Source organism: Periplaneta americana, chromosome 17 (assembly GCF_040183065.1).
Source record: "Periplaneta americana isolate PAMFEO1 chromosome 17, P.americana_PAMFEO1_priV1, whole genome shotgun sequence".
In the NCBI taxonomy this organism is placed as follows: Eukaryota; Metazoa; Arthropoda; class Insecta; order Blattodea; family Blattidae; genus Periplaneta; species Periplaneta americana.
This window is the reverse complement of record NC_091133.1, coordinates 18389206-18413501: the sequence shown is the minus strand read 5'-3', so window position 1 is coordinate 18413501 and position 24296 is coordinate 18389206. Positions and strand designations below refer to the sequence as shown.

The 24296-nt window shown below is 34.5% G+C and overlaps 1 protein-coding gene across 5 annotated transcripts in view; it reads left to right on the top strand.

Moving 5' to 3' along the window:
* LOC138692934 (DNA polymerase alpha catalytic subunit-like) overlaps positions 1-5697 on the top strand; it is a 42463-nt gene extending 36766 nt beyond the window's left edge. For 2 of the 5 annotated variants that reach the window (XR_011330166.1, XR_011330167.1), the window contains exon 8: positions 763-5300. The gene's annotated coding sequence lies outside the window, so the exon portion shown is untranslated. Of the gene's footprint in view, positions 1-762; positions 5302-5344 lie in introns of those variants that run through there. The other 3 variants (XR_011330170.1, XR_011330168.1, XR_011330169.1) reach the window with 3 other exon arrangements.
* Positions 5698-24296: the final 18599 nt, after the last annotated feature.

The following is a 24296-nucleotide window of genomic DNA, read 5'->3' as shown; positions in this document are numbered from 1 at the left end:
GTAATTCATAAAATAACGCTTATTACATTAGCTTTCATCAATATTTTTCATAGCAATACAGTCCTGGCCTTATAAATGAGAAGAGAAGTGTAGACGTATGATTACTGTGTAACTAAGACCTCAACCATGTTGGTTTTCTGAAAAATCAGGCAGAAAAATTATAACCACACAAACTTTGGCAAACATAGACCATTCTATTTCATGTGCTCTGGAAATATAACGTAACAATATGAAATATGGCCCATTTTGTTCTGTTCAAATAATGGTTGGCATATCCCATTTTGATTAATTCATTAATAATAATATATCCCATTTTCATCTATGTACTGATTTTCTCCATGCATTTTACACGTCTAAAATAAACCATTTTGAAACTGAACCTTTCTCTGTATAAAGTCTTCAACCCAAACTTGCCCATGACGTCAATAACTCATTTTCTAAAAAAAGTCACATAGCCCATTTTGATCTCAGGCACCTCATTTGAAAAGAGTAAAATGCTGTCTTAGAAATACGATGAGAGAAGAGGGACTGATCGCATTAGCCATTTGTCAATTGAAAAGACTATGTTAAACGACATTAATAAGAAGGTGATTCAAAAGTCTGCAACCTATAAGACAAGACAAATGGAACTAATCTTTAAATAAGAAAGTTGCATGATTTATAATGTATACAGCCTCTCTGAATTCAATACCCACGAGCCACTACTGTTATTAATTATATTTTGTCTTAAATTTTCATTATTTCTTGTACTTCCATTTGCAGATGGTGTCTAGATGATAACCCTCTGAAACAGTCAACATATCACATGAAGGGCCTGGGTGCACTGGTTCTAGTGGGTGAAAAAGATGATACTTTATGACTTTTTAAAATATATCTCTCATTTGTAGCATTTCTCTGTTATGTATAATAAAAAACCACAGATTTTCTAATTAGTTGTGAAGATTGTTCCACTCAGTGCGACATCTGGAAAGTGAAGATTCCATGTATGAACAATCCAAGCATTGTTTACGAAGTTCCTTCTTTCTCCTTCACCTACACACTGCAGACAATGATCGTGAAGCAATTGAAAGGAATGGTGGAAGGCCATGTATAGAATTCTGTTCTGTCTTTACCACATCAAAATACAGTGAAACCTGTTCAAAACGGAAGTGACATGGTCCTATTTTTTTTTTCCGTTGTGGACAGGTTTCCGTATTATTCAGGTGTGAAGTTAAAATGGAATATTTTATCATTTGTATAAATAAAAAACAAAATGGCATGCTGCAAATTGTAGGAATCACAAAATATTCCGTTTAACACTAGTGATATTAAATTAGCTTCCTTTCGCTTATGTAATTGGTGAATGATCTTGATGAAAATCTCATTTCCTGTATAAATTGTATTGTAACTCACTCATTAAACACTATAAAGTTGATTAATTACACTAAATTTAATATCTAACTCTATACTATAATACTGGACTGTATATCACAACACATTATTTAATTGGACTAGGAGTCTTTCATTAGAAGCCTTGAATTCTGGATTATCCAATCTCTTTTCCAGTTCAAGGGTTTGCATTGCAGAATAGATCCAGAAATTGGCACGATCTTTGAAAGAGCAAGAAGAATCCACTCTCACAACAGTTCATTTATTTCTATGTAACCAGTTGTTTTCTGTTTCCTTTTTATGTCACCATTATTGACAGCAAACCACTCACTCATGATATGGCCTTTATTTCTGAAAGTGTTAAGTTACACCTGAGTTTTCCATTCCTAAATTTCAACATTATTTTCCATACGCTTCGTTTCTAATTTTCCTTGATAACTTTTACTTCATCAGTTAATGATAGTGCAAAATTTCATCACGAAATCACTAATAGACTTTCGTTCTACCCAGCTACGACAGTATACAGGGGTGAAGCATTGAATTTCTCTACCTAGTCAATAGGGTAATAAAATTTATGACCACCAGGCCAACAAACCCTCGCACCCTCAAAAATTTTGCGAAGAAAACTTGTTTTTATCTTAGTGACCTACGTATTTCATACATTCCTTGAAAGTACATACTGTTTCAAAATATAGTTTACATTACAGTAATGTGTCGAAAATATTATTTCCATTTTGAACAATAGCAGACAATTTCCGTTTTATTCAGAAAAAATTACACATAATATATAAGAATTTTGTCGGGACCAATAAATTGTTCCGAAATAGACAGGATTCCGGATTATTCAGGTTCCGATTTGAACAGGTTTCACTGTAACACCTTTCCAAGGTTACTTTGATTTCTGGGAACAAAAATAAGTCGCATGGTGCTAAGATCGGTGATTACCTGACTACAATAGATGAGACAACACATATTTTTTTTTGTGCTGATCAGAAACTTCCTAGTAATGAAAGCCTTATGACTTACTGTGTAGTCAGGCAATAGGAACAAACTGTTTTCTTCTTGACACTTACACTGTACACAATGGAATCTGAAAGTTTCCAGATAATACTAACTGTCACAAGCATTTTGTGCACAACTGCCTTGCTGTCATACAAAATGACTTACAGCCTTGTTTATTTTTTATACAGCCGAACCTCGATACAACATATTACTATGATGTACCGAAGTATATATGGAGTTTCAGTGCAGTAATTCTGCATTTCCATATGGTGAAGAATTGGTAGGACAGAAAAAAAATTCTCTCTGGCACCGAGACTCGAACTCGGGTTTCCAGCTTTATGTGCTGGTGCTTTATCCACTAAGCCACAGAGAGAAGAGAGAACTTCTCTCTGTTCTCTTCACCATCTCAATACAACAGTTTTCTGGGGACTAGAAAAATTGTATTATATTAGGGTTATTGTTGTATTGAAGGATTATGAAATTTTTCCCAAATTTTCTGTTGTGAAAGAGAGAGTATAGTACAAATAACTATGAAACATTACATACTGTGAAATAACATTTGATTACCAGCACTGTGTTTGATTTTTCTTCTACAGCTACCACTTTAATGAAAGTAATCCTCCCATGTCTGACTTTAAAACCTTGTAGCCAATTGTTGTTTGCTTTGAAGTTCGAATCACATTGACAAAATTAACTGCTTTTGACATACAATAGGGCCTGTATGACACTTCTGCCCAGCTAAACTGTAAATGTTATGTTCTTTCTTTTGTTTCATTCTTGCTTTATGACACGCACGCACACACACACACACACACACACACACACAGTTATAAGAGAGACCTATAGTTCTTCTCACACATTTCCTTCTCAAATGGCGTCAGTTTATGATGACCTTCAGTGTAGCACTTTTAAGAACGATCTCTCTTTGGATTCATATTCACCTCTGGTAGATGACAGCACCAGTTGATGCCTCGTAACACTAGTCCCGTGTTTCAGTTGCCGCACTGAGTGATCTAGTACTTGGAACATTTGGACGAACTTTTTTTTTACCAACAAGGCAAATATATTTGTTTCATATTGTCCTATACTTAGCCTTCATCTGTCATTTTTAAAGGTCTGACATCCATTTTTAAAATGCTATGCGCAGCTCTTAATTATAAACTTTTCATGATATAGATTTTTAACTTTAAAAAATCAAAGAATATTATCACGTAAAAATTATGATTTCTATTAATATTTTTATCTCATTAACCAATACTCAACTCTAAAAATCCATGCACAGTTTTCCTAATCATGAGATGTAATTTAAAAAATGCAAGTAACAAATCTGAAGCTGTGAGGAATGTTTTGAATTTATACATAATTTAATTAAAATAAGTGAACATTATTACCTAAGGAACTAACTGAAACTTTATGAAATTTGTTACTATCATTTAAATGTACAGACACAGGAAACACAACGTATTTGGAAGCAATTGATAAAAAGTTTTTAAAGTTTCTAAACTCAGTCCCAGTGACCCTTTATAGGAACAAAGGAATGATTTGAAATCACAATAAAAACACAGGACAGTATGAACTATAAGTACAGTGAGAACTCACACTCGGCAGTTGGTGTCAAACATGTAAAGGAAAAATATCCAGATTGTACACGGTTTGACAGAAGATCATGACGTGACTGTATTGGACATGCCTTAGATATCACAGAAAATGCTCCAAGAAAACAAAATTCTTGGAATCGATTTTTTGCAACAGATAGCTCTGAAACAGAGTACTGAATTAAGGAATGGGAATGCAAAGAAACTGTGGTTTCAGAAATAATCAAAAGAAAAAAAAAGGGGTGGGGCTGCTGATTTGCTTCAAATGTAGTAAAGGTTTTATTCATCGAGAATTTGTCTCTTTACTGTAACTTCTTTCTTCTTCATTGACAGCACAAACTTTAGTCAGTCGGAAGCACTAAGGCTCACTGTGATTGTCATTGGAGAGTACAATAGAATCTCCATTATCCAGCCCTCAACTAACCATACTGTGGATTATTTGCATCAAAAAGAAAGAACGCGATTTTTTAAGTGGTATACAATGATGGTTTTAGACTACTCTTTTCTAGTTCCTGAATTGTGCTCATAGTAAAGAGGTAGGTTTGGAAGTAAATCCCGAAAAGATAAAGTATATATGTGTATGTCTCGTGACTGGAATATAGTACGAAATGGAAATATACAAATTGGAAATTTAAATTTATTCTTTGAAAAGATGGAAAAGAACATATATATAAAACCTTAATAAGACTAGTTGTTTTATATGGTGCAGAAACATGAACGTTAAATGTTGAAACGTGAAACAGGCTAGCAGTTTTTGAAAGAAAGATTTTGAGGAAGATATTGAGAGCGGTTCATGATGGTATCAACTGATGAAGAAGATATAATAATGAGTTGAAGGATATGTATGGTTAGTTGGGAGACCGGAGGGAAAAAGACCTTTGGGGAGGCCGAGACATAGATGGGAGGATAATATAAAAATGGATTTGAGAGAGGTGGGATATGATGGTATTGAATGGATTAATCTTGCTAGCTTATGTGAAGGCGGCAATGAACCTCCAGTTCTCTAAAAGCCATAAGTATGCTTAAGAATTCTTTTGGTATAAGTCTCCTTTTCTGTAGGCCTATATAATTCCCTTGTGTCTTCATGAATAGAATTATTAAAAAGAATGGGTGAAAGGAGACATGCTTGTTATTGTTCTGTGGCCCCTATGTACTACTTCACTTTCACTTTGATGTTCGTGTTATAATGCAGTCTTTGTATGATATGTTGAAGTACACATTCTTGTTATTGACCACATTTTGTAAAATATAATTAAATAATATGTGAATTCATTGTACGGTTGGTTCTTTTAGGGCCATTCATTCTCATTGTTCTTTCTGACTTTTCATTGTGTAGTGCAACAGTACGTTTTAAACTGTGCATATTTTTTACATTTCAGATGGTTTCATCTGTATGTTGGTTCATTTGTGCCCCTCGTATAGTCTGTTTACAACCTGAGCTTCAAGTTTAAAAATTAATAAACGTGTGGCACAACAGCCTGTAGAGGATCAAGGCCGACTGCTGGCAAAGGTGAACGATCATCCGACTAGTATGGGGATAGCTTATGGTAATTGCATTTATATTTTTTATTTATTCTGATATGTTAAAAGGAGTTTGTAAGCCTACTTAAAAGAAAGTAGTGAGTTTTGTCGTAAACATACAAATAACCAAATTTTGGATAAATTAGACCTACTTGAGGTTTTCTGGAAACATATTCCTCGATACTTCGTACATGGTTCTGAAATGTACTGATGACAGGAAATGAATTTGGTAATTCTCTAAAAGAATTACACCGAAGGAGGCACATCTGCCTTTGCTCCCTTCTTGCTAAACAGACGAGAGGTTCAAGACGCAATACTAGGGAAGCAGACCATTTCCCTAGTAATTCGTTCTGGACCTCTCGCGTGTTATGTTGGTATTTAGTAGTGGAGAGAAAGAGAGATGTACCTCCTTTGATGTTTTTCTGGAGAATTTATTTCAATTTTATTACATTGTTGTCAGTTTAGTCAACTGTCTGAGGACGGGTTGGAGCCCCATAAGTGACACCAGTAAGGTAACACTCATGAGGTAACTAAGCTATGAGATAATGGGGTAGGATGGCCAGTTCCTTTCCCTCTTCATTTCATACATCATTGACTAGTAACGTATTTCACTAATCGGACTTAGAATGTTGTTGTTGTTGTTTTCTAATGCCAGGCGTTTGACAATAAAGTCATTTGACCTCTTGCACTCCAATATTTTTCAAAGATATTATCATGACCAGCCAATGAAGCACAGATTTTGAGGTGTTCCGTATCCATTTCTTGGTTTGAGTTGCACAATGGACAGTTAGGGGATGATATATTCCAATTCTATGCAGGTGTTTGGCCAAACAATCATGGCCTGTTGCCAATCTAAATGCAGCTACAGACGATTTTCGTGGTAAATCGGGAATTAACTGTGGATTTTGATGCAGAGAGTTACATTTTTTCCCTTGGGATTGTGTTATCAAATTTTGTTTGTTGAAGTCTAACTATGTAGATTTAATAAATCTTTTCACAGAGTAATACGTAGATTTAGTAACAGGTCTGTAAGTAGCAGTGCTGCCCTTCTTTGCTAAAGCATCCGCATTCTCGTTTCCCAGGATTCCACAATGGGATGGTATCCATTGGAATACAATTCTTTTATTGAGTGATATTAATTGAGAGAGCATTTTAGTTATTTCTGCTGTTTGAGATGAAGGTGTGTGTTTAGAGACTATTGATAGAATAGCTGCTTTGGAGTCTGACAATATAACTGCATTTTTAAATTTACTGATGTGGCATAGAAGATTCCTGAGACTTTCACTTATTGCAGTGATTTCTCCATCAAAACTTGTTGTTCCATACCCAACAGATCTATAAAGTGAGAAGAGGCAGCACGTAACACCTGCACCGGCACCTTGTTCTCTGGAGATCAAGGATCCGTCAGTGTATAAATGAAGCCAGTTTTGTGGAGGGTATCTAATATTAATTGTCTCTAAAGACAATTGTTTTAGTATTTCAGTGTTTACTTCTGATTTCAGTATTTCTTCTGTTAAATGTAGATTATATTCCATATTTAATAGAGTTAAAGGGTTTGGTTTAATTTGTAGGTTTTCTTTTAAATTCGGGATATTCATTTTCTGTTTTAATTCTTGAACAATGGATATGAAACTTTTTTGAGTTTTCAATCTACAGAGAGGACTGTATGAATGCCAATTGTTTCCTGGTAATCTAATAAGCTTTTCATATTGAATCAGTGCTTTTTCTTCTATTGTCATTTTGATGCTGTTAATATTAGTGAAGAATCTCATAGAATCTATTGGACTTGTTTTGATTCCACCAGTAATGAGTCTGAGAGCTTGGTTTTGAACATATTCTATTTCGTTTATGAAAGGTGAAGTAATTAAAATTTCTCCACAGTATGTCAGCACTGGCTGTGTAAACATTTTTTATGTAGTGTTCAAAGTATTCCTAGAGCATCCCCATTTCTTTCCTGCTAGTCTTTTTAGAAGGGAGAATCTTTTACGAGCTTTTTCAGAAATGTATTTCAAATGGTTGCTCCATGTTAACTTACTATCGAAAATAACTCCAAGATATTTGGATTCATAAGTCCGAGGAAGGTGTTGGCCATTGTATTGGATATTGAATTCTCTTTCTTTTTTACCAAGTGAAAATATTTGGTAGTTACTTTTGCTTAAATTGAGTGTCATCAAATTTGATGTATTCCATTTATATAGTTGATTTAGAGCTTTAAGAGCAGAATTTTGAATTTTGTCTCTATGTCTGTAAGATCCGGAAGTCCACAAAACTATATCATCTGCAAATAGTGCTGTTTTCATGTTTGATTCCTCTAATAGGGAGGGTAAGTCATTTATATAAATATTGAATAAAGTTGTGCTGAGGACAGCGCCCTGAGGTAGACCTCGATATGTTTGTCTGTAACTAGAAAGTGAGTTATTGAATTTAGTGGCAATGAATCTTTGACTAAGGAATTCTGATATCCATCTGAACATATTGCTGGAGATAACTAATTTCTGTAGTTTTAGTAATAATTTATTTCTACAAACAGAGTCATATGCTACCTGAAAGTCAATAAATATTGCCAAGGTATCTTCTTTCTTGTTAAAACTGTCTTTTATTTCTTGGCCGAGGCGTATGACTTGTTCATTGGTAGAGTGTAGTTGTCGAAAGCCGGCTTGTCTTGGTGATAAAAGATTTTGGGATTCTAAATACCAAGTTAATCTGTTGGAGATCATGGACTCCATGGTTTTTGCTATCATGCTTAATAGTGCTATTGGTCGATAACTATTAACATCTTGAGCAGGTTTCTCTTTTTTGTGAATTGGTACAATGATTGCTTTTTTCGAAGCTGCAGGAACTGAAGTGGTCCATGATAAATTGAAAATGGATAAAAGTACAGACTTGGCTTTTTCCCCCAGATATTAAAAAAATTCGGAATGAATGTTATCGGGGCCAGGAGATTTCTTGGTTTTTAAATTTTGTAAAGCTAGAGTTAATTCTTTGGAAGTAAAATTTTGATGAAATATTTCAGGTTTTGTACTAGTAATATTGTTTCTATTATTTTTATGTAATTCTCTTTTGATAAATTTGTCAGTTTTTTTGGTATTGGGATGTAATCTGTGAGAGTTTGAGTAGTGTTTATTAAATGCGTTTGCTATATCTCTACTATCTGTTAGTGTTTTGTTATTATGTATAATAGGTTGGCTAGTATTTTCCTGTGTATTGGAAATATTCTTCAGAAAGTTATATGTTTTAGCACTATCAGTTCTGTAATTAATATTTTCAATAAATTTATTGAAACATTTCTTTTTTGCTGTTATGATTGCTTTTTTAAGAATGGCAGTCTTCTTCCTCCAATCTTGAGTATCTTCTGGTGTTTTGCTATGTTCTGCTTTGGTTCTTGCTTTATCTCTATCTTGTTTCAATAAATTCAGGTTTTCTGTCCAGAATGGGGTGTATTTTTTTGGTTTGCCTCGTGGAATGTGCTTTTTTGCAATTTTAAGAAGAGATTCACAGAAATATTTGTTCAATGTATCTGAGTTAGTATTTTCCATTAGTGGTGTGTTGAACTTGAGGTGTTCGTCGAGTTCTGTTGTAAATAGTTTCCAATTCGCTTTCTTAAAGTTCCATGTTGTTTTGTTATTGTAGGGTTCTTTTCTTCGGTTTTGGTGGAGATGGATAGAAGCAATAATGACTCTATGGCCAGATCCAGGGTCTTCAATTATTAAAATGTATACAAATAATAATTATTGTTCTTCCTCTGACACCTATCGTCAAGTGAGGTGTACTGCCTGATAGTAGATGTACAGTACACATCAACCAGAACCTCAATCAGAAGTGTTTTGACATTGTGGATAGTAAAAATATATAAGTAGACAGATTTTGTCTATTCAGAATCCATTCTGTGTGAAAATTTATGGTGAATAAATATGCAGGTTACGAGACATGCACACTTGCTGCTGCTGCCACTGCTGGTAATTGGGATAACACTGTCAGTTCTTTTGTTTTTATGTTTTAAAGCTATAATTTTTTTACCTAACCCCTGTGTGGTTTTATATAGTGTTCCCATCCTAGTGATTAGTTGCTTGCCATTAGATACAAAGCTTCATTCTTCAAAATTCATTGTCCTTGACCATGCTCATACTTTGGATCTAGTTGATTGTAGTAGAACTGAGTTTGCTCCTTTGAAGAAAAAAACTTTACAATAGAAAAAATTTAAAATTATTTTATTTAATCTAATGTTCTTAATGTTACATAAAGTTGAAGAATATCAACGTACTTTATAAATAATACACAATTTGTAACATATCAAGTCATGACTATAATACTGTTTTAACATTTATCTCTTAAAGGTTAATGGCTTTGCAGTACTCATCTTTGAATAATTTCTATCTGCCCAGTACCTTGAAATCAATTTTGGGTCCATTATTGTTTCTAATTTACATCAATGATTTAATCTCAACCATACATAAATTATCCCAGGTAATCTTATTTGGAGATGTCAAAAGTGTGATTACGGTACAATCATCTTATTAACACACCTAATAGTGTTAAATCTAATGAGTGTATTGTTTAGTGTAAATAGACTAGCACTTAATGTTGATAATTCCATTGTAGTCAAATTTAGTACCAGTAGCTACATGTAATAGTGCTCAGTTTTTGTACAAGATTAGAGTAAAGGGTATTGATCTCAAATAATCCATAAGCACAATCAAACTGGAAAACTCACATGTAATACATTACTCCTAAATATTACTCCTAAATTAAGCTCTCCTTGTTGAAGCATTAAGATCCATATTTTCTCTTAGCGATATAAGCATTCCTAAAGTTCAGTACTTTGCATATTTCCGTTGTGTAATGAAATAGGATTAATATTCTCATCTGAAGCTAAACATATTTTTGTTTTACAAAAGAAAGGTACTGGTATAACGATAGTGACAGTTATGCATAAAAGGACACCATGTGAAAAGATTTTAAAAATTTATAAATATTGACTTTACCTTATGAGTACATTCTTTCCTTTGTAATGTTTTGTGTTAAAACCAAAATACATGTAGTACTAATAAAATAATTCATAATTTTAATACAAGACACAAATCAGACCTCCATCTACCCTCTGTTAGTCTCAGCTATTATAAAAAAGGAGTTCACTATTCACTGCCTAACTATTTCAAAGCTTTGAAGATCAAGAGAAAATGTTTAGAACAGAATTAACAAAATTTCTGCATACCGGTACTTATACCTTCTACTCAGTAAATTGATGACTTGTTTATACTTCTAAATTGAATTAATCTGACTTAGTATATTGAATGACATCTGTAAGTTTAAAGCATCATTAAGTATTATTACTACTGCTACAGATAACGATACTTACTGTTATTGCTGTTAAACATTTGGATGAAATAAGCATTATAATCTTGTATAAATGTTTATTAAGGATTCTGCATGCTGCTGTTGCTGCTGGGATAATAGACTGATCACTAAAGTATATTAATACATTAAGTAGGCCTACTTCTGATGTTGAATTTTAGTGTTGTTAGTAGGAACTACACTGTTTGCTCAGTGGTTCAAGTCCGTTGCATGATCATTCTTCGTGCTTAGTACACAGTTCAATGAGATAAGGGTTCCAGTTTTGTTTAAATATTTTGTCAAGGTAACTGTGTTACAAAATGAGTCGAAATGTTGTGTCATTGTTTCTCCATGGAGTATGTTTGGGCTGATCAATTGATCATTAAAAATACTGTCACACATTGTTCTCTAGATAAAGTTCGTGGTCATTGTTAGTTCTTGAGTTGTGGTGAATTTCTCTGGTTGAGTGAGATGTTGATATTCTCTAGTTATTGCACATCCTTTCGTTGTAAGTTGGTTGGCAGTTTCATTTACAACATAGCGGTTATTCAAATGAAGAAGGTGAAGAGCATTTCACTTGTTATTTTGCGAGCCATTTGATTTATATTTCATATATTAAATTACTTAATTTTAAAAACCAAAGCACTATAAATCAGTAAATCTCAAGTACAGTATCACCAGTCTGTTTAAATATTCCTGCTGTTGTGTAACTTTCACGTCTCAGTTCTTCGAGCGGCTGCGACGAAGCACACATTCTCAAATTTAAAATATTATTTTGTTCCTCTATGTCAGGGTGGTTGCTATGACAACGACTAAGACATTCTCCCTTCTCGTCCATATTCTGCAAGAAATGGGTGTTGCTGTGACGAACACGTATTTGGTCTTCGGCCCAGTCGATGCGCTTTCTATAATGGGTGACTACTTGTCTGTCCTGGCCCATCCTAAAGAAAACTTTCCTTAAAATTCTGCTTTGTCAAGTCTTCTTTCTATATAGGTCCTATTATGTTTTATGATTTTAATTTTTGTGCTGCTATCTTCACTCCTTTCATTTTTTATTCTTCTGGCTACAATTTTACTGTACCTCATAGGAAAATTCCACTAAAAATTAATATTATGAAAGCAATGGAAAGAAAGTTTGATGTTCTGAACACAGCCTTGTTAGTGCAAATTATGAATGAATATTTGCCTTTCCTCAGTACCTCAGTCTGTTTTTCATTGTTTTTTATGTCGGTTCTCGACTCTCGCTATTCAGTTGTGATAATTTTTAAAATATAATTTATTTTACTTATTACTTTATTAGGTGACGACATTAAGTGCGTTTCAATTTTTAATGAATTTCTAATAAGTGTGTTAGGAACTACTATGTAAGTTTTTGTATTATGTTGCAATGTCAAAATGAATCCGTTCAATCACACAGTATGTACATTAATTCAAACCTCGTTTAATCACTGGTGTGAGCAGGATAAGAGTTATCTATTGTTTCTAGACAGAACTCTACCAATTTTAGACATAAACTGTAAAAAGTTAAACTCACAAGCTGGTAAATCATACGAACTTAATTTTAAAACTTTATGGTACTGCAAGCATCAGTGAGTGGTTGTGTGGGAGCCACTACATTGAAATACTATTTTGTTAGTCATGCCTACTACTTGGGTTAAAAAACATGTGTGGAATGAAGCCGGATTCAGTGATTTTCTAAAATAATATTAGTCATGCTCTACAAAAACATGAAAATTCGGCAGAATATTTAAAATGCAGTTCAAATATTTACAGAAGCAAAAGCTATTGCCCTACAAACAATTAATAGAAAATATCCACAAAAGGACTGGTTGTACATTTACACTGATGGATCTCTCATTGATCAAAATGAAGGAGCTGGAACAGGAGCTACTTGCCAATACTTTTCTCTTTATAAAAATGTTGGCAAGTACACAACAAATTTTGATGGGGAAGTTGAAGCCATTTATACATCACTTCAAAATGTATTTGTTTGGCTAAACCAGTGCAAAAACATAGTCATTCTGTCTGACTCCAAAGCTGTAATCCAATCCATCAGCTCAACTACATCCCCTAAAATGGAAAAAGTAAAAGAAATTCATTGCATGGTAAAACAAATTCAAATGCTAAATAAAAAAGTGGTCTTCCAATGGATCCCGGCCCACTGCGGACTGAATGGTAACGAGAAAGCAGATATGTTTGCAAAGAAAGGAACTTATATCAACTTAAAAACAAATTTCAAGTTCCCATATGAATCAATAAAGCGAGTCATAAAAAGAATAAGTTACAGCGAACAGGCAAAACATCAAAATTCAAAATGGAAAGAATCATTCAAAGATCCAAAACTAATTCCTGATCTACCTCGAAAATCTGCCATGGCCATGTTTAGATTGATTACTGGTCATGATTGCCTCAGTAAACACCTCCATCGTATTGGAGTACTGAATTCACCTAAATGCTTACTGTGCACCAGAGAAGAGGACATGGAGATGGAGCACCTGGCTAATTGTGAAACTCTTAGGACATTTGTGGACCTTCCATCAAAATATTGAGAAGCAAGAAGGATGATGACTTCATTGTTAAATCCAGAGCATTAGACACACGCACACGCGCACGCGCACACAGAAGAATATGAACACTATTGGGAATGTTCTGAAAGAAAATGCTAGGCTATTGTTAGTGCAGTATATTGAAAATGTTCGTGTAAACAGACATGTTATGCGGTCAGTCATTGACACTGCTTTGTATTTAAGCAAGCAGGAATTATAATTTCGGGGCCATGATGAAAGCACTTCTTCGCTTACTCGTGGAAATTTCAGATACTGCACCATGCTAGAATTTTGAACGTAGAGAAAATTAGAAGTGAATTCCCAGGGAGGAAGTACAGACTGCTGTACAGTGGAAAAAGTGATGTAGAACATGATCGTAATTACAAGATATTGTTCTTTGAGATCCTTGACATCATCATGCAGATCGATAAAATATTTGGGGATTTAGAAAAACTTCGTTTCTTCAGAAAACGTATTATGTGTCTTTCTCGTGTTAAATTTACATTACCTCGTTAACATGTTTCAGCCTGTTATCGGCCATCTTCAGAACTGGTTGTAGCTGGTCTTGGCACCTTTTGTTTGTGTTTCCTGTGGGGGTGTGTTTGTGTAGTGTAATGTGGAGTCAAAGAGTGTGTGTGTTCTGAAATTGAGTTGTGTGTAGAGAATTTCATTTGGATGTGTTTTTGTGTGCCTATATATTTCGTATTGTTTTAGTGTGTTTAGTTTCTGGCTTTTTAGTTAAATGTGTAGAATTTACATGTGTGTTCATGTCTCTGTAGGTGTGGTTAGCATTTGTGATGTGTTCTGCATATGTGGAAGTGTTTTGTAGTTTTGTTATGGCTGTGATGTGTTCTTTGTAATGTGTTTGAAATGATCTGCCTGTCTGTCCTATGTAGAAGTTGTTGCAGTTTACGTTACACTACACAAACACACCCCCACAGGAAACACAAACAAAAGGTGCCAAGACCAACTACAACCAGTTCTGAAGATGGCCGATAACAGGCTGAAACCTGTTAACGAGATAATGTAAATTTAACACGAGAAAGACACATAATACGTTTTCCGAAGTGATATAGTGTTAAAAGTTGTGTAATCAAGATGTATAACTTCGTTTTGTCAGCCTGGCTGATGCTTCCAAATTTGACACTTATAGTAGAAACTTCCCACATGATCCACTTTATTCACTGCAAGCTAGCTATTTCAGCATATTAAAAAAAAGACGCAGGTTCTGAAAACTAAACTTGAGCTTTTGTACCAGAATAGTGAATAAAGGAATATACCAGTTAAGAAAGTGCTAGACTTCTTCATGACAATGATGTCAACAAAGATGTATTTGGAGAAGTGTATAAGTTAAATTCCCTCATTTTAATACTACCATCTACTAGCGTATCCATCTAGAGGAGCTCCTTGTATTTAAAATGAATGAAAACAAAACAGAGAAACTCAATATCACAGAAGAGACTGTCGGTGTTAGGGAATATTTCGCTCCAAAAAGATGTGTTGGACAAGAGATTGGAATCACAGCCCTTCCATGAAAACGTTATTAGCAGGTTCCAGCCCTGAAGGAATGGAGGATCAACTTAGTGTACAAAAGATAGGTAAGCAATAAGCATATCTTAATTTACATGTACCGTTAAGTGCACTGATAGCTGGCAGAAATAAATGCAATGAAATCACTTTCCACGATTGAATATAATGGAAATTTATGGGAGGGAATTACTTTAGTTGCATAGATTTCCGATTATTATCAATGCAACTAGCTACATGGGCTTTGAAAACCTTGCAACAATTTTGTGCTTCACCTACTTTTTCAGGCATGAGCTGCTACTGATTCACAGTGATGCCATAATGTGCCAGGAACTATCGAAATGTGCATTGTTCTTCTACCTGTGAAGACATTTATTATTTTGCAGCACTCAGTGTGAGCTGGAGACGAATGTAAGATTTATTTAGTCCAACTCTTGTCTCCCATTTTTCTTGTGATCATACCATGTAACAGACATGGGCAAATGGGTCTCAAATAAGCCAACGTGCTTCGCAATGCTCATTCAACATGATGTCAGCATTATAAGCCCCTTGTTTGCACTGCGGGCAGTATCAATGTGCTTTGATGAATGTCTTGTATTTATTCATCTCTCTAAGCATTCTATTTTTAAGGTGTTTAAAATGCTGATGAAATAAATATAATAAAATATTTCAGTGGTGTTACGAAATATTTAGTTTGTCTTTTAATTTATGAGCTGTCTAATATTCAGAATTAGGCTTTTTAGTATTTCACCGTGTCCTGAAACTTGAGATTTGCAACATTCCAGAACTAGATACAGGTTTCAACATCAGGGCAGATAGGTTCGGCTCATTATACCAGGCTAACCCAGACAACTGAGCCTGGCATAACGGCCCAACAAAGTAAGCCACCCTATCTGCCCTGATGATGGAACCTGTATGTATTTCCGAAATGTTGGAGATGTCAAGTTCCAGGACACGGTGAAATACCCAGAAGCACCTAATTCTGCTCACAGTCACCATGAAAGCCTGAAAACTCAAATGTATGGTAGGCCTATTTATTTTATGCAGGTCTAAGGCTCTAGTACAGTTTTTCTACCATGGCTGTATTTTTTTGGTTCAAATGCCATCCTTAACTGAAAACAATAAAGTCTAAGTAATATTTTTAATTATCTTTATTGTCCTGCTCCAGAATTTTATATTAATTTATTGTCTCTCGATCACACACACTCAAATTTAATTTGAGCAAATATTTACTGATTAAAAAATGAGCAGAATTTAAGAAAATAATTTAATTAACTCTATGTTACACCGAGTGTAGGAGGCTTTTGCACTGGGATGAAAGTGGAGATGAGAAGGGACTGGGTTTGGGTTGAGTTAATTCTTGACCTTGAATTACGAAAGTAGGATAAGTTGTGTCGTCATATCAGCCAGCCTGTACAGTTATGCTGCACATATATTATGTTGATGTGGAGCTGCACTACAGCTCTGCATTGGTAAGCTACCCCTTTTAGGTATACATAACTACGACTTTTCAGATACAGGATTTGTTATGAACAGTAACATCCTAATCTTCTCTTCCATCACAGTAACTTGAAGTGAACGATATGTACATTAAATACGTTAAATTATTATTAGAACGAAATGCTGCATTAGAGTACCAGTATAAAAATTAAATTTTAAGTTGTGTTACTTATTAATGTTCTGTATTTCTCTTCCAAGCACTGTAAAATATGCAGTTGGAAGTTAAAAAAGCAACATTATTGTTGCTTGTAAAATGTGTTTGTACTGCATGTTTGTAAGGGGCGAAAGAGAGAGCTAGGTGGATGTGGAGGATTATAAAAATATAAGATGTCTATAACGATGAAGAGAAATATTTACTACCACATGTAACAACTTATTTAAATAAAACTGTAATGGTTATACTGTATGTTATTATCCAATTAATAATGCGGTAGTAGTAGTAATAATAATAATAATAATAATAATAATAATAATAATAATAATAATAATAATAATAATAATGGTTTTCTTTAACCTGGCAGAGTTAAGGCCATATGGCCTTCTCTTATACTCAACCAGGATTAAAACTTTCTTACATAGTTGAACATACAACTGAATCGGATTTAAGAAATTACAAATGGATACCGTACGATTTATATAATAAGATCAAAAGAGGTAGTTACATAAAAATTTACCTAATGAAATAAAAACAAACACAGTGGAATATGTATTAATGTTGTTAGAATCAAATACGAATCACATAATATTAGAAGCTTATAATTCAATAAATATAATAATAAACACATTGGAATACATATTAGTATTACATTACAAGTAAGTATGATTCACATAATTAAACCAGAAACCGACAATTTAATAAAATGTAAACAATAAAAAAATAATAATAAAAAACAACACAGTAGAATATATTGGTGTTAAGTGATAAATAAACACAATTTACATGATTACATAATAAAAATAAAAATAAACAGTGGAATGCATTGCATTAAATATGTGCAACATGTTAGGTCTGGCAACTCATCATAAGATATTCTTCTAATTTACATTTAAAAGAAATTAAAGTTTGGCAGTCCTTGACTTTAGGCAGCAGAGAATTCCAGTGACGAGAAATAGCAACAGTGAAAGATGAAGAATACAGAGATGATGTGTGGAGTGGAATTTCTAGCGTGTTATCATGTTGTGACCGAGTATTTAAGTTGTGATACTGAGAAAGACTGTGGAATCGAACAAATAAGGAATAGGGAGCAGAGATGTGTGAAATTCGGTGTAAGGCTTCGGCCACAGTGCAAGCGGCACGTTGAGTGGATGAATCACAAACACATGTTAGCAAATGCAGCTGGCCATAGTGTGAGCGGAGCAGCACTTTGGAGGGGAAGTTGGTCCAAGGACAATGCTGGCTGCTCACTCTTGTTTGAGATTTTAGCGGTGCCACTCACAATTGCAAGTATGAATTGTCAAGAAATGAGAAAGAAGTTCTTATTTAAGAAGTGAAAACTTGAAAATTCCTGTGGAATAACAGGAAGAACTTCAAAAACCTCTCCATGACGAGGAATATGTGGACAGACATTTTACTGAACACAAATAATATTTTTATAATATGCCTGTGATGATGATGATGATGATGATGATTATTATTATTATTATTATTATTATTGTTATTATCGTTATCACCATCATACTTTGTAGAATACTGTTGGGATAAACACTTAATATTGCATACAGTATTAAATATATTCCAACTCTGAAATAAAGGTAAATTATGCGATTTAAATGTTTCTATTGATATGATAAACCATTGTTAACGCAAAGAAATAACGGTACGATTAAAACTATTAGGTCAAAAGTAATTATTTACAATCTCCTACAAGAATGTTGAAACTTTTGTTATGAAAAAGCACAATCTATTAAGTACAAATTATAACGTTATATTAACATTTGAAATAACCAGTGAAGTTATCTCTTATTTGTCTAGCAAATTCACTGCAACTATTATTCCTGCAATCTGAGTTCTAATGAGTTTGCACATCATCAATTTCTGTCAGTTGTAAAGCCGTTTCATGATAATGCAGATCATTGTTTGTCGCAATCTTTTTCTCAAATGGAATATGTGCTGGCTCTTTTCACATTTGTGTCAATATTTCTATTCATGAATCGCCACTTAGCAAGCAATATTCTGAAAGCACATTTCACATATTATATTTTTCGAATGCTAGATAAACGTTAATTAACATTTTCCCTTCTAGACGTTAGTTCTCTCACTAGATATTGCCTCATAAGTTAAAGTTTTAGAGAGTAGGCTCTATCTCCAATAAGTACCAGGGATACCTCTACATGTTAGTTTGTTAGTTCTTGGTCTCCAACAAATTCAGACGTGTGAAAGTTGTGAAAATGCCTCCATCACTCTGTTTTCCTCTTCCCACCAAATCATTAAAATTTGTTGTCTGTGCCAGCAATACTCTGTAGTAATACTACGTAAATTGAAATAGCTGGAACCGAGTTTATCAGGACCCTTTATCTGACCATGCTGTTCTTCGATTGTTACGAAGCAATTAGGGAACCACAATGTTCATAGTAATTACTGACCACGTTGTTTAATGTTCCTTTATTTGGTTGTGGTAGAAATTCTTTAATCAGTTCATTCTAGATTCCCTTACATGTTTCTCTTGCCATTACAATTGCTGTAGATTTTCCTACCCTGAAGGAAAATGGCAGTGATCGCAATAATGTCCCTGTGGTTATAAACCTACAAGAAAGAGTAATGTTTGAAATAATATACGATCAAATTTCGCCTTCTTTCCATAAATTATTGTGGATCAGGTTATACGAAAGGAGAAAGTTACATTCTCTTTCTCTCTTAGGCTGCAACAACAGTAATAGCGTTACCACTTTCGAAAAATTGAGGAGTGGGGAGGAAAGAGCATTGGTGTGGCCATATAGCAGAGTCGGTGAGCGGCTCGGCGCGGTGTGGCGTGGAGATGAGATCATGGCCATGTTTTCTTGTAGGCAATTCTTATCTAAAAAGAGCAGCTTAAAATAGGAAAGGATGAGAATTTTATGTTCATCCATTTAATAAGAGATTTGAAACTTCAGAATTTCATTGTTTGTATGGAGAATTAAGGACATTTCCAGATAGATATTTGGAGTATGTTAGGGATTAGAGTATGTATATATCTTTCAGGAATCAATGTCTCTTTCTTCAACCACGTCTCTAAATCATTCACAGGTGTGGTGTACTTTAGTAACTTACACAACTCATATAATTAAATTTGTCTTCTCCATCCCTCCAAGGAAAAATAATCTCTGCTGGCACTTTGTGGGCTACAGTACATTGAACATCCATAGCAGATTTGTATATGATTCATCCTCATTATTAAATTTAACAATCTGCTGTTTGTGTTATGAAAAATAACACTTTGAATCAGCTATTCCCTTTCTTATCTTTGTTGTTATAAACAACTTTAATGTTTTTATAATCTTTTGATTCCCTAATTATGGATAGAAGCTTTCCATACTTCGACTTGCAGTGCGCAATCTTATACAGCTCCTACCTAACCAGGCGATCGGATTCCACTAACATTACCTCCTTACTCTGTAATGCTAATGAGAGTGAAGGAAGTGCTTCTAGTATGTGTGTCTAAGGGTACGAACACGTTGACGATGGTAGACTAGCTGGTAGAGTAGCTGGTAGCAGTAGTGGGGGAAATGAATTGCTAGAATCATATGACACCGCACACGTTGACTCATGGATGGTCGCTTTACTGCTAGCTTTCCAGCACGCTGTAAGCTCCAAGAATGGTTTCAGGCATTCTTTCAAGCTTGCAGCGCAAGTCTCGGCGCGGAGTTACAGAGATATTGGAGAGGTGGTCTGTGGACCAGATGTCAATGATGACTTGTGTAATTAGTAGAGACGACTTTTATCAATTATTTGTGTAATTCATGCTTTTTAATTTACACAAATTTGTATTCTATTTTAAACTACGCGCGTGTGGTTTAGTTTTGACGTTAATTGGCCGTAACTCGGTAACCAGTAAAGATTTTGAGCAGCAGTAACTTTTAAAACGAATTTCCATTCTTACTCAACATTTTTCTCGCTTTGACCCCCCCCATCTAACGTGAAAAACAAAAAAGTTTACCGCTTACCGTAAATTTTTTTCTGTGAGCAGATCACTTCAAAGTTAGTATTTTTTTCTCACTTTTAAAAACAATATTTTGACTTCGAATTGCTTTCTATGCTTCCCTTGGACATTGACCTATCAATACAAAAAATTGCAGCGCGATTGTTTGAATATCATAGATGCTACGACGTGATAATATTAAACGGAGCGGGCAATATCATTCTTGGCTACTCCGACTGTCAGCCAGCAGCCTGTCAAGCTCCGCCTTGAGCATACCGCTTGCTTCACGCATGGCGGGAATCCTGTGTCAGTGGTTGTAAAGTTTTAAAACACTGCACACATTGGATGTAGAAAAACTTATTGCTCGTGTGTTCGAAAGACCTGCCACGACATTAACTTTTCGTATAGATTCAAAACTGGAGGTAGAATTTAATTAATTTTTTAATTACAAACTACTAATGAATTCGGATGAATGGATATCGTCGTTCATCAGTAGGCCTGATTTGGAGTCTTCGATTTCATTTCAAGAGTTTAATCGCTTTCTTCTGTATGTGCCTTAATACCACGAAAAATAAAAAAATAAACAAATAAATAATAACTAATATCAATCAAATTATTGAGAATGTTCACTAGGCACTATTTTGTAAGAATTGTACAGTTTACCTCAGTGTGACTATAAGCCATTCTTCCTGCAAAATAGGATTCCCTGGCAATTTTTCCAAGCCTTCTGTATGAAATCTTTGGTTAAATAGAGAAGATAATCGAAAGTTTCGATTTCCACTCTCGGGTAGCAAATGAATTTTTCTGGAAAGTTCCGCAGATATTTAAAAAGATAATTGTCACCAAACGCAACCCTTTCATTATTTATAGGGTGCAGGGAATACTCTCGAGAAAAGAATTCTTGTAATTTAATAACCACTTTGATTCTGCACTGTCTAATAAATCAAATTCGTCCTCACTACTCGAATCCCTTGCGATATCAAGTCTACACAGAGATTCCAAGGAGATGACCTAATCAGCTGTGAGTCAGCTGAGAGATTAAAGCGACCTGTAAACAAGCTCCAGTTTGTGCACACCAAGCTTCCTTGTCTTTCATAACACTGATAGCGGAGCCTGCTAGCTTTAAAGCTAGGCGCCAACGTGTTCGTACCCTAAGACTGAATTTATATTCCAACATTTTTTCCTTAATTCTTTTATGATTGTTATTTGAGAAAGCATACAGAACTGGACAGCTTAGCACACTTTTCTTAGCTCTGGCACTATGTGTTACCCATCGAGGTACAAATACACATCCAATTTTCAGGATATCTATTTCTAAATCTTAGAAAATATTCTTTGAGTCCTTTATTCCTTGTTGGAAATATGATAAAAGCAGTAGCTATGTTTTGTCAATGAATGACTCGAAGTGGTTCACAGAACTGACTTCATGGCATAATGCAATACACAATTGGACAAGAAATAACAATGTAAGAATACTTTTTTTATATGATTGCTTCGAGCTGTATTTCTGCATTTAGGAGTGGTGTTTATTGAAATATAAGAAGTAGCAAGTAATTAATGTTCATTTTTTCTGTAAAGAAAGCTATTATTTTTTTTAATTTAACAGGTTTAACAATCGGTTCTGTGAACTACGACGAATTTAACAGAATTTAACAAGTGTTTCGAGCAAGCTGGCTGAATGACACCACTGCTTCTTACTAACTGAATGCAGAAATTTACACCCAACTGTGAATAAAATAATTATAGTGTGTACAGATGCTGCCCTGTATTTTATATTATTTTGAATAAACTTTACTTATTCAGCTTCCTCCACATGGAGGCCATTTAGAAGACAAAGCTTACCATAAAATTATATGAAAAAGATAAAATAAAAGGTAAACAAATATAATGGGAAAGAGAAAACAATGGCAAAGGGGGAAAAAAGAAAGAAAATAATACAATAAAATTATAAATAACTGAAAATTATTAAACAAATCACTGATACTAGTAGGAACATCAATTCTTTCTAGTGTCTATCATATTATCAAGTGATTGTAGTCATTTATTCAGCACTAGTTACAGGACCCAACTTAAGAGTCAGCAGATCACCATAGAAAAGAGATTAGTCTATTGAAGTTTCTTAGAATTTTTATAGATCCCTTTACTGCAAACAGAGATATTTCGTAACAAGAGTTTGTCCTAGACCAAATTGCTTGCAAAAATGATCTTTTTGTCATGGTCCCTCTAGCCCCAGTAAGTAATCCAATAACATGAATCGATGTTAGTTGATATTTCTCCTTATAGTATGGTATAGTGGGGTTGTATATATCGCATTTTTCCTGATGTACTCAGCAGGTTGATGTTCGTGTGTTTCCATCATTACAGTTGGGTCAATTATGAATCCGCTTGTTGATCTTGTCGGGATAGCGATGATGTCAGTACACCTTGTAGATCCATTCGTGGACAAATCATGAACCTCCTCTTCTACTTGGTATTTTTTCCTCGTAGGACCGATGCTAGGAGGGATCGAATGTTGTGGTGACAACTATTCCTCAGTAGTTCTCCATGAGGACAGGCTCCCAGAATGTGAGCAAATGATTCTTTCTCACTCCGACAATGTGGGTTCCATTCTGAGACCTACCTGGTAGAGCACGTACTGGGCATACATTGGCAGTCATCTTAATAGCATCCTTTCATTCGGTCTAGGTAGCCACTCATTACCAGGTGTGTATTTTTTGTATAGAGTGACTCCCTTTCCTTTCTGAGGCAACGTACACCAGAAATCAAATTCTTTGTCTCATAGAAGTTTTCGTAAAGATGGTATGTTTGATCAGAGGAGTCAGTATTTGTCAGACTTGCTTGTATTTCATTGGTCAAATCACATGTATTCGAAACATGCATGTTGTTTGTCTTTGCAAGCAATTTGCAAGCGTTAATAAACTAGCCAATCTTTATGAAATTTGGAGATACAGACACCATGTCCTAGATCAGTTTCAAGTATTGGTTTTGTATAAGTCTGTTTGCACTCCGAATAATAATTTTTATTGTCAAATTAAAAAAATGAAATATAAATTCTAAAGGCTATAATTACAGAACTAAAAGACATGTAGAAGGTTACCAGATTTTTTTTTTTTTTTTTTTTTTTTTTCCCCCACAATTTCTGGGGACAGATATAAACTTTTTTTTTTCTTCCAAGAAGAGCGAATTTTTTAAGCACGACTTCTCTACGTCCCAATTTTGCATCAAATTCCTGACAGGTCTTGTTGAAGTTGGTGAAGATAGCAAGCATGGCATGAACACTTTCTAAACTGATTCTGTATTTTTGGGATGTCCAAATCATATTCATTGAAGCGACTCTCCACTGAAGCCTTACTTGCAGGACACAGAGAAAGTTAAAGCAACTTCTGGAGTTGTGCACAGGGAATCATCTCATTAAAAAATTCCAATCCAATCTGAAGTCACATATTTCTTCAAGTAAGAAATTTCATCAAAGAAATTATCTTCATCCAGGACAAGTCCATCTACATTTGAAGAAAAATAATGAAATGTCTCTTCAAAGTTTTCTCTTTCTAGAGGAAGTCTCAGCAATATAAGTACATTTCAAATATGTCTTCTTGTGAATGATTAAGACAGGCACTGGAATATTGAATGGCATTTTGCTTACAATTCATGATAGAGACTGAGAATTATGTTGTGAAATAAGAGCCACTTCCTCTAAAGATGTCAAAAGTTGCTTAATTGATGGTGGAATAAATGTATCTACTTTCCTATAGTTCAGTTTTTTTATTGCTTCAATATCAATGGAGACTCGC